Raw genomic sequence first — 14,080 nt, 5'->3', positions numbered from 1 at the left:
TGTTGAATCACGATATTGTGTGCCCGAAACTAATATTACACTGTGTGTTAACTAAGTGGAATTTAAATAAAAACGTAAAAAAATAAAAATAAAAAAAAATAAAGGGAAGTAAAAAGACTGGAATGGGGAATAGTGTCTGGGGAAGCCTGTCTCACACGTAAACATTTCTTCAACAAGGAGAAAAATGGCACAGGGCATCCAGAAGAAAGAATTTTTTTTCAAATTTTACTGCAGCTTTTTCCTTTCTGAAGGTTTCTCTCTTTTAGCTGAGGAAGGTGAGAGATTAAAACCACAACAACAAAAAATTAAAAACCTCTCTTTGGTTAGCTGCTCTCCAGAGCTAACTGCCAAATCTGAGCAGAAAAGAACAATGCAGCTTTGACAAGTTAGCAACTAAATGAGATTCTCACACCTAAGAAATGCATGCCCCACCAAAAGTACCCACAGGAGCTTTTAAAATCAAAGCTAAAAGTGACTTGTGGGAAGCCATGCATTGGACAGAGCCCAGCATTTGAAGGTTAAAGTGTTTTCTAAGGAGAGAATGGAAACCAAATTCAATTAAGTAGAGATGGATAGTACATTGAATTTAGTGCTCAAAGGTGCATTATACTTGGAGGTTGTACTTCTTCAGTCAGCATGGCAAAGCAGAAAAGGCACAGAACCAGGCATGCGGAGATTGGGTTTGGTGCTGATCCTGGCTTCCTTTCTTAGGGAGGAAAAATCACATCACTTTCTGTTGTATTGTTGCCATTTCAATCTGAAAACTGAACAACTTTAGTTAGATTGCTCAGGTCTGCTCAAGGAACAGGGTCATCCTGATTGGCTGCCTACGACGCAGGTACTCAATGTAGAAGAGGCTGCGTGCAGATCAAGTCAAGAAGTGTGTTGTCATTAAATGAATATTTCAGGGAGATAGAGTCTCCACTGCTGATGCCTCCCAGCCCAAAACCACCAGAGATACACCGATATGCAACAAAGTTAGGTTTGTTGGCTCATTGCGGTGAGAGAGACACCTCACTATGGAGAACCATGGGATGGACATCTCAGTGAGAGGGGTTTAGGATGAGCTGGTATGAAGATTTGAACTTACGCGTAATTTTAAGGAAGGCTCAAGGAAGCGTGGTTTTGCTTTGAATCGGGTGCTGCTGCAAAGCAGGAACAATTCTATCATTGAGTATCTTCATAGTTGTTTTTTTTTCCTAGTAGACAGAGGGTCAGAGTGAAACTAAAGCTATAATTGGTAAAGGAGCAGTCACTCATGTTAGCCCAGAAAGGGGACTGTTTGGCCACTTTGACTCGGACAACGTTCTTGTTTTTGTCACTCTGCAGACATGTTTAGAGCAGTGGTTTTGTTTTTGTTTTGCTCCACCCAAGCAGAGTCAGAGGGTGGTATTTTCTGGTACCGATATTTTGTGAAATTGCTGATGTCCGACAAAACTCCCTGGTCGAGCTGTTAGAGCCAGAGAGCTCCAAGCTGACAGCAGTCAGGGGCTACACTTTGCTTTCTCACCATGCAGAAAATAATTAACTCCAGGGAGAAGTAATTAGCTCAGAAGCCAGAAAGGGAAGCCCTAGGCTGGAAGCTATTGAAAGGTAGAGAGTCAATCCATAAAGCTAAAGCTCTAAGAAAATGAGTCAGAAAACAAGTAAAAGGTATTGACTTGGAGTGGGGGGGAAGAGACATATGAGCAAGTGACACAAGATAGCTGTAGAACTAACTCCTGGAATGTGGAGCTTCCGCAAGGCTGTTCCTTTCATGCACAGGGCCATCAAGGTCATTGCTAGGGCAGATTTTTAAAAGGAGTAAGTTAGACCAGACATAGTAATATCTCAAGTATTTCCCAAATCTGCAATTTTATGACTTGCTCCAAATGGCATTTTTATCTTAAACACAAAACCAATTTGTGTTTGAAATAACAACAATTGGTCTGATAGTTTCTTTTATTAAAAATGAAATTAAGGGGTACCTGGGTGGCTCAGTAAGTTGAGTGTCTGACTTTGGCTTAGGTCATGATCTCACCATTTGTGGTTTGGGCCCCGCGCCGGGCTCTGGGCTGACAGCTCAGAGCCTGGAGCCTGCTTCCGATTCTGTGTCTCCCTCTCTCTCTCGCCCTCCCCTGCTCACACTCTGTCTCACTCTCTCTCTCAAAAATAAATAAACATTTAAAAAAATTTTTAATGAAATTAAGCCATTAGATAATATGCCCTATTCAATCTATCAATAATCTATGCATGGATCCAAGGACCACCGAGGATTACCATTTACCTTTTGAAAGCTATCAAAAATATAGTCAGAATATTGATAAGTTTATACAGGGAGAAATATGCATTTCAGATTATATGAAACCTTTGTGGTTTCAGAGAGTGAGTCCCATGTCTCAAATAGTGTATCTGCTCATATCAGAGCATGTACTCTGATTTTTTTTCAAATGTCCCTATATCAAAAAAAAACAAAAACAAAAACAAAAACAAAAAACAACATCTTGCCAATGCAAGATCAATGCAGGATCAATTCAGTGGTGCTAACATCCACAGTCCATAATGGTTAATTGATTCCACATTCTAGTAAGCATCTGGAAGTTAGAATTTTGGATAATGCTAAACATGTTTAAACAGCACATGCTGAGGCACAAACCATCTCCATCCTACATATCTGGATCTCCTGGAGTGGACACTTAGGCAAGATGGGTATTAGATACCACACACGGCCACCAGTATCCAAGGAAGCCCCCCAAACAATTTTTGGAAGTTGCAGTAGCATTCATGGGCTGCAGAATGACAAAATAGCGGTTCTGGTGTTAGTTCCAGTAATTGACTTTGCAGCATCGGAGGCAGGGCACCCCCTGCGGAGGGCATCAATAACTTGGTTCCTCAAGGGGAAGTCTTGCTGGTGCCTGGGTGGATCTGTGACCTTTGGCAGATGGAGTAGTATCTGAATATACCAAATCAGGAAAATAAAAACAATAAAAGAAAGGCAATTTGCTAAATGAAATCTACATGAACTGAACTGCCTGCAACGTTCATCAGAACCTACAAGGATCACCCAGGAGGTTTTTAACCACCTCCATGCCTTCAACAGATTCTGCAATACACTATCCTTTGTAACTCCCTTTCTTTGAAAATATGCACTGCAAAGAGTAAATAGAAACCTGTTTGGTCCCCACCCTTTTCAGGCCTTTGTTCCTGGTCTCTGCTTAGGAAGTGTGTGTGTGTGTGTGTGTGTGTGTGTGTGTGTGTGTGTGTGTGCGCGCGCGCGCGCACAGATGGTCCCCAACTTTATGATGGCTCGACTTACAGTTTTTCAACTCTACTATGGTGCAAAAGTGATATGCATTCAGTAGATACCTACTTCAAACATTGAATGTTGCTCTTTTCCCAGCCTGGTGATATGCCATAGGATCCTCTCTCGATGCTGGGCAGCCCACCGCAGGCCCCAGGCAGCCATGCATCATGAGGGTAAACAACAGACACCACTTGCAACCATTCTGTACCCATACAAACACTCTGTTCTTCGTTTTCAGCACAGTATCCAATACATTACATGAGACAGTCAACACTATTATTAAATAGGCTTTGTGTTGGATGGTTTTGGCCAACTGTAGGCTAACATAACTGTTTCTAAGCACATTTAAGGTGGGCTAGGCTAAGCTGTTTGGTAATTTAAGTGTATTACATGCATTTTGACTTAAGATATTTTCAGCTATGGTGGTTTTATTGGGACGCAGCCATATCGTAAGTTGAGGAAGATCTCTATACATATGTATGTGTGTGTGTGAATATATTTATGTATACGTATATAGATATAGATGGATATACATATAGATATAATTTTACACCCTTTCACCGATACAAATCTCTTAACAAAAGGCAAAAGACTACTTTTCCCTCTCAGGGAAAAGTTCTGTAAGGAATGTTCTGAACACAGTTTCAGTGGAAAAAACAAATCATGCAATTTTGAACTGGCGTGACTTGCTTTGGATTCAGGATTCATTACTGTTATTTGTAACTCAGAAAGAAGCCCAAGGTTCATTCTGTCTCCACAGTCCCCAGTAATGGGAATAGTGAACTTTCTATAAAAATTACCAAGTACATAGCAGCTTTCAGAGGGTTGATGTGGGACTCTTGGAAGATGGTTCTCTACACTGCATGTTCACACAAAATCATATGTATCCAAGGGTGTGCTCCCTTTTAAATTAGGGTGTAAATTTCCTCCACTGAGAGGCCCACATGAGCCTCTGTTTAAGGCAGTGGTTCTCACACTTTGTTGCAGACTAGACTCACCAGAAGACTATTTAAAAATCTTGATGTGAGGCTCCACCCCAGACCATTTAAATCAGAATTTCTGCTCGTTGACCCAGGAATCAGGACGTTTTAAAGCTCCCCAGATGATTCTAATGTGCCACCATATTTGAAACCCACTGGTTTAGGGTAAAGGAAAAGAAAATACTAAGGTCAGTAAACATTTCATTATTGTGATTTGGTTGGAACGGGGCCAAACTAACCCCCAATTACATTTTAGAGTCAGCCACTCCCCAAAATTGGGGAGGAGATAGTTTGAATAGAGGTCCCATTTACTGCCACAATTTGCTTGTGCAGGATGCCATAGTCAGCCATGCAGTGGAGCAGGGTTGAATGAGTCTTTTGCACCAGGCCTAAAATAAAGAACATGCTGAGAAAAAATGCAGGAGGGGTCCCTCTGTAGCTCTCTGAAAATTATTTCAACCTCCTTAGACTACTGCTAATCAAGGTCCATAAAACCTCCTTTGGGGTATGAGACAGAGTCCAAGATTAGGAAACTCTTCTCCAGTTTTCCTGGATTCCCTCAACCGTTCACGTACCTTTGCCACCTCTGTTTGCGTGCTTTCCTTGGGTAGCAAAGTCACCTGGGAGCAAAGCCGCAGCGACAAATAAACTTTCAGACTTCAGAGAACCAGGTGGGTGGATGCAGCCAGGATACAGAAACGGGCGGTGAAACCAAAAGAACTATTTTGCCATATACTCCACCCAGCTGGTAAGATTCAATTCAACGTTATATATTCTGGGGGCACCTGGGTGGCTCAGTCGGTTGCGCATCTGACACTTGATTTCAGCTCAGGTCATGATCCCAGGGTTATGGGGTTGAGCCCCACGTCAGGCTCCACACTCGGAGCATGGAGCCTGCTTACGATTCTCTCTCTCCTCTCTTTCTCTCTCTCTCTCTCAAAAAAAAAAAGTTGTATATTCTGCTCAGTGCTAAATTTTTCCACACAATCAAAGGAAAGTTACCAACAGCATTTGCTTTAAAACTTGTTATTTAGTAACAATCCCCAAATCTGTAGAATCTTATGTAAGCCTATTTACTATCTCTATATCTCTGTTTTTCTGATTCCTCTCTTCCTGTTTGGATGCTAGAAGCACTGTGAATTACTCAGAACACTTTATATTTAATAATAAACATCTGGTGACTAGATGCATAACAATAACTCTTAACAGTATGGTACTTACTATGGGCCAGGCACTGTTCTAAGAACTTCGTGTCTATTAACTCATTTAAACTTCATTAAGCCCTATGATGTCAGTACGAGCATGAAGCTCAAGCTACAAGTCAGGAGGCTGGAGCACAGAGAAGTTACATGATTTGATCAGTCACAGAGCTAAAAGGAAATCACAGAGCTAGGAGAGCAGGGATCCCATGCCAGGCCAGCTGGCTCCAGCAGCTGTTTCTTTGTGAAGAGGGAGTGAATAATGAAGCCTACTCCTTGCCATCGAGTGTGCCTTCCTTTAGACCACACACTTTCCCATTTGTTGCGTTTTTTCCCACCCAAAATTATTTTTAAGGCATCCATGATGCCATACAGAAATACAGCACATTGCCTCTGACTATCCCGTTCCAGCATAAGCACAGAACATATTTTACAAAGCCATTCCTCCAGCGATGGAGACCCAGGCTGCTTCCAACTCTCGCCATCACCGACAGCGAGCAGGAAGCATCCTCGTATTTACCTCGTGAGCTTTTCCAAGAGTTTCTGGGATGTCTAACCAGGAGTGAAACATCTGTGGGGTAAGGTAATCGCACAGATTACTAATCGATGTCAGTTTACTCTTCGGGAGCATTAGACCAGTTTATACTCCCGCCAGTGATGCATGAGTAAGAAGAGTGCTGTGCCGGGTCTGTGACCCAGCAAAACTGAAAAACTAAACACAATTTAGAGTCTCTTAGACTCTAATTGCCACACTGCTACTTCAACCCCTTTTTAGGTTGAGCCAACTTTCTTAAGAATTGTTGAAATTATTTTTATTCTCACTAAACACAGATTGATTATGTATCACACAGGCTGGTCAATACCACACTCCAAATCCCAGTTATGACTTTAAGTATGATTTCATTCTGTGCAGAACTCATTATATGTAAAAGCTATCGTGTGCATTTTTGTTTTCTGTATAAAAATGACTCAAACTTAATATGCAGGTTAAAATATACCTACCCCTACCAAGTGTGGACAAATATACCCCTTGGCAATAGTGCTCTGCTCAAGGAACCACCTTAAGAAATGTCAGTCCTACTGAAAAGTATGCTGGAGTTTTAAAAGTTCGTGGGGGTGGGGCAGGGGAGAAGGAAGAATAAGGAGAAATTATACCCAACGTTCAAACCACCAAGAATGTGCTGGCTAGATTCAGACTGTTGGCAGGAAAAGGTTCTTATAATTTCTTTCCCCTAATTTAGCCTAGCTGGATAATTACATTTAGAAAAATAAGAGAGTAACCACAGATGTGTATGTAATGGAATAAAAAAAATGTACATATTTTGCTCATGGAGATAAGAGGGGCAATAGAAGGATCTCATTATCAATTTTAGAACAAAAGTTGCATTCACTCCAACTAAAAGAACAATTGAAATCAGCCAGGAAGACACAAAATGCCAGTCGTATCCACTTGTCACCCCAGAAGCTAGGATGATAGTCGTGCACCCACTCTCTCGAGACACCATTTCTAAGGAATAGATCAGCTTCAACAGGTGCGGGTCGTCTTTCTATCCAAACTAGTTTTACCCAAGGAGTTCAGAACTCTGTTTTGAGCAGTAGCGTTAGCTAAAACCTCAGCTCTCCATAAACAGTCATAACGGTCTGGAAAGGCAGCATGCTGGAATCCTGGGAAAGTTGCTTAACTCCTCCATCTGGAGGTTCTAGAGGGCAGTCCGTTTCATTGCCTTTCCAGCTTCCGGGGCCACCTGTCTGCCTTGGCTCATGGCCTCTTTCCACAATCACGTCTGACCTTTGCTTCTAGAATCACATCTCCGCCTGGGACTCTGCTCCTCCTGCCCCCTTCTTGCACTCATGAGGCCCACCCAGATGATTCAGAATAATTTCCCCCATCTGAGAATCCTTAATCATATTTGCTAAATCTCCCCTTGCCACATACTCAGAGGTTCTTGGGATTAAGGCACGGGCACCTTTGGGGGCTGCCACTCTGCCAGCCACATTAGTTGTACGAGATTTGGCAAAATGCGGTATTGATGGATCTCACTCTCCTTATCTGTCAAAAGGCAATTTTTGGTTAGTTTAAGGATTGAATCAAATAATGACCATAGAGGGGCACCTGGGTGGCTCAGTTGGTTAAGTGTCCGAATTCCACCCAGGTCGTGATCGCACAGTTTGTGGGTTCCAGCTGATGGTGAGGAGCCTGCTTGGGATTCTCTCTCTCTCTGTCTCTCTCTCTCTCTCTCCCTCCCTCCTTCTCTGCCCCTCCTCCACTCACGCTTTCTCTCTCTCTCAAAAATAAATAAATAAATCTTTAAAAAAAAATGACCATGGAGTACTCAGCAAAGGGCCCAGCGCGCACAGCCAGTGTTCAATAATTGCAACCCATAATAACACTAAGAACAAAAATAACAACAGCAAGAATGATGCAGGGGGCCTGAGGAGGTCGTAATTCAAATTGTTGTCATTTCTCCATTGCCTGTGTTTGAAAGACATGTTTATAATCATACGGAAACAATATGCCACTTGATTTTTTTAAACCAATGATCAGAACAGCTAATGTCATAACACAGAAGAATTACTTAGAACATTAGGAATAGATTAAAAAGAGTGTCTAACAGAATTAAATGAACCACATCTTTCGGAAAAAAGTCAAAATTATGTAATAGACAGTAGATAGCAAACTTAAAATTGCACATTTCCAATGACCTGGATAGTAAACATATTCAAGGGATATGGGCAAAGGCTCAGCTATGCGGATTGTAACAGTATTGTTTTTAAAAGGAAAAAGTGTGAAAGTCAAATTGTTTACTGTAGGAAACTGTCCTGATAAATTAAAGCTATATTTGTTTTTGAAAGAAAAAAAGGAAGAAAAAGTGAAGAGAGAAGAAACATACCAAATGTTAAAGGTGCTGAATTATGATAAATTGTAGGTAACGTTTCATTTTTCTTTCCATTCACCTAGCTTTATGTTCTAAATTGTCTCCTACAGCTTTCTATTGTGTAATAAGCCCAATCCAGTCTCCTTTGTTGGTCTGGAGTTTGTCGGTTTTACACAGCAACATGAAACGAGCAAGTTGAGTTAGGACTTTTTCTAAAACGGGCCTGCCTGCAGAGCAGTCAGAATCTGAAGTTCTAGAATCTGAAGAGTCCGGCAAAAGATAGAACTTTCCCAGTTCTCAGGAGTCCAGGAGCTACGTTAAGCCAGACATAAAAGCAAACAGCAGCCAGAGAAAGGCTGAAACAGTACCGGATAATCAAAAGGGCTAAAACAATTTTTAAATCCTGAGTTGGGTACATATAGAGCTTGAGTCAGTTGGAGGCATCTAAAATGAAGAAGTCTCTGAATAAAATCCTTGATTACCTATTCTATGCCATTGTTGATATTAGCATTCCTCCTCCATACCTGTATTTACATGTATAAACCATACGTGCCTTCTATCGCAGCAAAAGCACTGACCAGAGACTGTAACAGTGCCGTGGTAAACAAGAACACCGTGGATAAAGGACAAACTTTCCTGATGTCATAGTCCAACAAAAGCCCTGCAAATACTATAATCCTCAGGCAGCACCTCAAGTAAGCCCACCTGTGCCCTAGACTTGCTATTCCATTAATTAACTATGTGACCTTGAGCAGATCAATTATCTCTCAGAATTTACTTCCAGAGAAGATCAAACTAGAATTAATGGTTTTCTAACTATTATTCTTGGAAACAGCAGGGGGATGAAACAAGGGATGAATGGAAAAACTCCCAACCCCCCCCCCCACTCTGGCTTAAAACCAGAGCAATTATAATTTTATCTCTTTTATTCATTTACATTTCCTCTTAAGATTTTGTTTAAAGAAAGAGTTCCCCTGCCTTTTTGAAACAATTTGAAAACTCATTGACTGATGACTTCTAATTTATTTCCAAATTATAGCCATCTACCTAGAAGGACCTCAGGCGGTAGCCAAAGTCAGGAAACAAAAGATTCAGGAACCAGATGCCTAAAGCTTGGGTGTTGTCCCATAACAAGGCCAAATGCAAGTTTGCGCATACTGGGCAGCTAGGAAGCCAGTGAATCTGGTTCTCTGTTCTGTCTCCCACTTTTCCAAATGGACTCCCAACACCCACGTTTCCTAAGTGCTGGATTGCAGTTATATAGGCCTGGTCAAATGGGGCAAATTTGAGATTGCAGCTGTATTCTACCCTCAAAGCTTTAAATGGAAAGAAAAGGACTGGAGCACATATATTTTTTTCATTTCATTGCCGCTTCTAATTTAGTTCATTACCTAGAGCACGGGGAAGAAAGAGCCAAAGAATGGCAAGAAAGGGTTTAAATTTGCTTAGGTATATTGATGAGAAGAAAAGCCAGCACTCACTCCTTATTAGTCTTCTTCTCCACCCTCTGAAAGCCTAGCCACCTAACTCCCCCTCAATCCTGGATATTAACAATAATGGCTTCTACTTACCTAGCACCACCGATGGGCCAAGTGCAGTACTCAGATGCCCTCCATACATAATCTCATTTGATCCTCACCATAGTCCTGTTAGATATTATTGACCCATTTTAAAGATGTTGAAAGCAAGACTCAAGAAATTTCATAACTTTCTCAGGATCTCAGAACTAATTAGAGAAGGGTATGGAGGGGAAAGGAGAAGAGTGTGTGACTCAAATCTTGACAGACCTGGCTTCAAAGCTTTTGTTTTTTTTAACAATACGTACTATAGAGTTTATTCCATAAGCCACTTGGTGTGCAAGACTAAAGAATCCACACAGTACTCAAATAACTAGTATTCTGTTCCCACTAGCCAATTATTCTTTATAACAAACAAATTTTGAATAATAACAGAGCACATAATTTCTTTATTCAAAACGTCTTCTGAAGGTCATGGCTTTTAGCAGAAGTAACTATTTTCTATTTTGGTCTGGTTTTAATTAGGGTAATAGTCTGATTGAACATAGATATTTATGACGTTTATTAAAAGCTTTTATTACTAATTTTTCCCAGAAAAAAATTCTAATGGAGATGTATTGGAGAATTTCCATAAAATTAATGTCCAGACTTAATGGATGTCTAAGGTATTATTATTAACGAGAATGTTCCATATACTAGGATCCTTTGATTAGAGATTAGATACAGTTAGATCAGAACTTATTTAAAGCTGGATACATGCCAAAGTATCCAGAAATTCAATTTAAACACATTCTAGAGGCTAATGCTTTATTTAGGGTATGTCTTTATGATGCCAAATGAAAAGCTGCAGTTACAAAAAATCAATTGATTTGGTCAGCTGCTGGATGATCTAAAGACCACATCACGCTCGGTTTGACTCCCGCTGATACCTACATGAAGCCAGTCAATTGAATCAAGATGAATTTTCCATCTGTAGAAATTGACTGCCACCCATCCAGAAGGACATTCTTTTTTCTTTTTCTGTAAGTTTTATTTATTTACTTTGAGACAGAGAGAGCTGGGAAGGGGCAGAGAGACAGAGAGAGAGAATCCCAAGCAGGCTCCACACTGCCAGTGGAGAGCCAGATGGGGCTTGAACTCATGAACCCTGAGATCATGACCTCAGCCGAAGACACATAATCGACTAAGCCACCCAGGCACTCCCAGAAGGACATTCTTTTTTTTTTTTTTTTTAATTTTTTTTGGGACAGAGAGAGACAGAGCATGAACGGGCGAGGGGCAGAGAGAGAGGGAGACACAGAATCGGAAACAGGCTCCAGGCTCTGAGCCGTCAGCCCAGAGCCCGACGCGGGGCTCGAACTCACGGACCGCGAGACCGTGACCTGGCTGAAGTCGGACGCTTAACCGACTGTGCCACCCAGGCGCCCCCAGAAGGACATTCTTAATGGACCAGCAGCCCTAGTCTCACACAATCCTTGATTAACCCAGTCTGGACTGATGGGCTCAGTGAGATTTTCTGTCTTTCCCAAGACCTCAAAAATCTACAATTGTGATTCTCAGCAATGTGGGGAAATCCCAAGTCTCCAGTTCCCACCCTGCACAAAGCATATCAAAAACCCCTGGGGGTGGAGACATCTTTACGCTACATCTTCTACCAACACTGAGATCCTGAGAGGTCATCCCCCATTCCCCAATTGAGAATCCCCCATTTAGAGTTGGCTTTAATGTGGTTGTAGAAAGCATCATGTGGGTGTGTTAGCATCGGTCCACTCTACAGAGTCCTAAACCATTCCTAAGCAACTAAAACAGCTTGAAAGTGTCTGGAAACATCAGTGAAAGGGAGGACCTCAGTATTTCTGACCTAATTAGGAATAGGATTTAATTTCAGTCCACTTACTACCTGTGGGGAATTGTCTGGGTTGGTGGGCACTGGGTCAGCCATCTCTAGCAAAGCAGAGGACAAGCCACCATATCTCAGAATGATTCTGCTTTTGCTAAACTTTCCCTGAAGGCTCTCATTTTTCAAACTCTGATTTCTTCTTATGTTCATAGACCCAAATCAGAAGCAGCAAACCAGTGACCCACAGACAGATTTTGTTTGACTCACAAAGTAATGTCCCAAACAATATTTAAAACAAATTAAAAAGAAAAACTGAATTAGGTGTTAGCTTTCAAAAATTGTGAGAATTCATGGAAAATGTGGATCTCCAGCTTCTCTGCAAAATTCAGAATATATGATACCAATGAGCACATATTCCTCAAGGCAGCATCAATGCTCAGTTTTTAAAGTCTCCACCCCTTTCAATTGTCCCTGGATGCTGGGGTCAAGTTTTTCTTACACTGAGCTTACTTGACTTGTTACTGTTACCCGTCAGGCCCCTGTAAGCATTTAGTTTTTCAACTCCACATTGAAAAAGCTGGTTGTGACCCTCTTCTCCAAAATCTTCCTTCATAAGTGAGGAAGTGAAGATTCAGGGAAGGGAACTAATTTGCCCCAAATCACCCATCGTGTTAGTAGCAGAGCGGGAAATAGATTCCAGGTCTTCCCTTAATCCATCAATTTCATCTCCAAATGAAATCAACCCAACCAACATTTTAGCCATTAATACCAATGTCTTGTACCCTTAGTATAAACCTGGCACAGTGCTAACCTTCTTTTAGATGTAATCTCACTCCAATCTCATAACACTATGAATCGGGTGTTCATGTCAATCCTGTTTTACAGGTAAGGACAATGAGACTTGGAGAGATTAAGAAAGCAGCCCAATGTGACATAGTGAGGGGTAGACCAATGGTTGAAAGTCTACAGCTCAGTTGCTTAACTGCCATACAGACTGCCTCACCTTTCGTGATGCTCTGATTCACTGGTTCATCTGACAAATGTGTGAGCCCTTATTATGAGCCCTGCACAGTTCTAGTGGCTAGGGATACAGCAGTGAAAATCCAAAGTGACTGCCTTCAGGGAGCTTATGATCCATGGTAACTTGCAGGTGTCATTGACTGCCTGTATCATGATTCATCATTTCAATTCATGCCATCTTACATTGCCACATAAATTTTATATCTATAAAATGTTTCCACCTGTACATTCCACGAGGTTCACGAATTCTGCTCTCTTATGTTGCCCACAACATCATCTAGAACAGGGGTTGGCTCCTTGTAGGTGTTGGATAAGTATCATTGATCCGAATTTAAGTGAACACAGAACAGAAAGGACAATACGTGAAGAGACCCAATACATGGGTCTTCATGTATACATACAAAGGACAATACATGAAGAGATTTGGTTGGAAACCCAGATGCACTCCTACAGTTCCTGTCAGCTCCTCTGTAAACAAGAACTTGCCTGGGTGACCCATAATACTTGCTCAAATACCTACATATTCATAGGCCTCTCTTCCAATTTCTCTAGCGGTCTTCTCCATTGCTGCAGAATCTTGTAATTTGGTCTATAAAATAAAAATAAAAACTGTCTCTATGACTCACAGAAGCCAATTCTGCTCTTTCAATGGGAAATGCAGATCCCTTCCCCTTAGGCCTACAACCAGTCAATGCGCTGGTGGATACAAATAGACACCAGTTCAAAGCAACTGGAAGGACCCATGCACAATTTTATTAGAAGAGGGTGCCTGATTCCATCCTAACCAGAAGGGAGCTCTTCTTCTGCACAGGAAGTGGACAAAGTTCCAACACCCTCCTCGTGATGAGACCATCTGATCACTGGTGGAAAGAAATTCCCTAGGCCCCCAGATGACAGCTACTGTCACCGCCCCCTGCCCCCCAGGCAATAGCTAAGCCTGCAGACTGCAGGTGCCCTGACCAATAGCCAGGTTGGCGTGGGAGCCAAAGCAGGATACACAGAAGGACAGGGCAAGATGTTTCTTTACTCAAGTCACAATCGCCTATACCATCCATGAATTTCCTCACCCAACTGAAACATCCCTGCACTACGACTGCATGAACCTGCAAAGTGTATCAGGAAAAGAAACCACAAAGTGGCTACCTGGCTTGGAAAAGACTCCAAGAAATAGCTCATCTTCTAAATCATTGATGTATTAATTCATCAAATATCCATTCAAAAGCAAAGGAGTGAGCAGCTAGTATGCTCCAGGCACATGTGTATCCCCTAAACACCCCCAAGTTCTTTGATAAATTTGCATGGACCTGTTATCTTTTCAGTTAATATTTTTAAGCTTTCTAAAAATGTTTACCCAAGTAGAAAGAG

The sequence above is a fragment of the Felis catus genome, chromosome C1, assembly GCF_018350175.1.
Source record: "Felis catus isolate Fca126 chromosome C1, F.catus_Fca126_mat1.0, whole genome shotgun sequence".
In the NCBI taxonomy this organism is placed as follows: Eukaryota; Metazoa; Chordata; class Mammalia; order Carnivora; family Felidae; genus Felis; species Felis catus.
Note: the sequence above shows the minus strand (reverse complement) of the source record.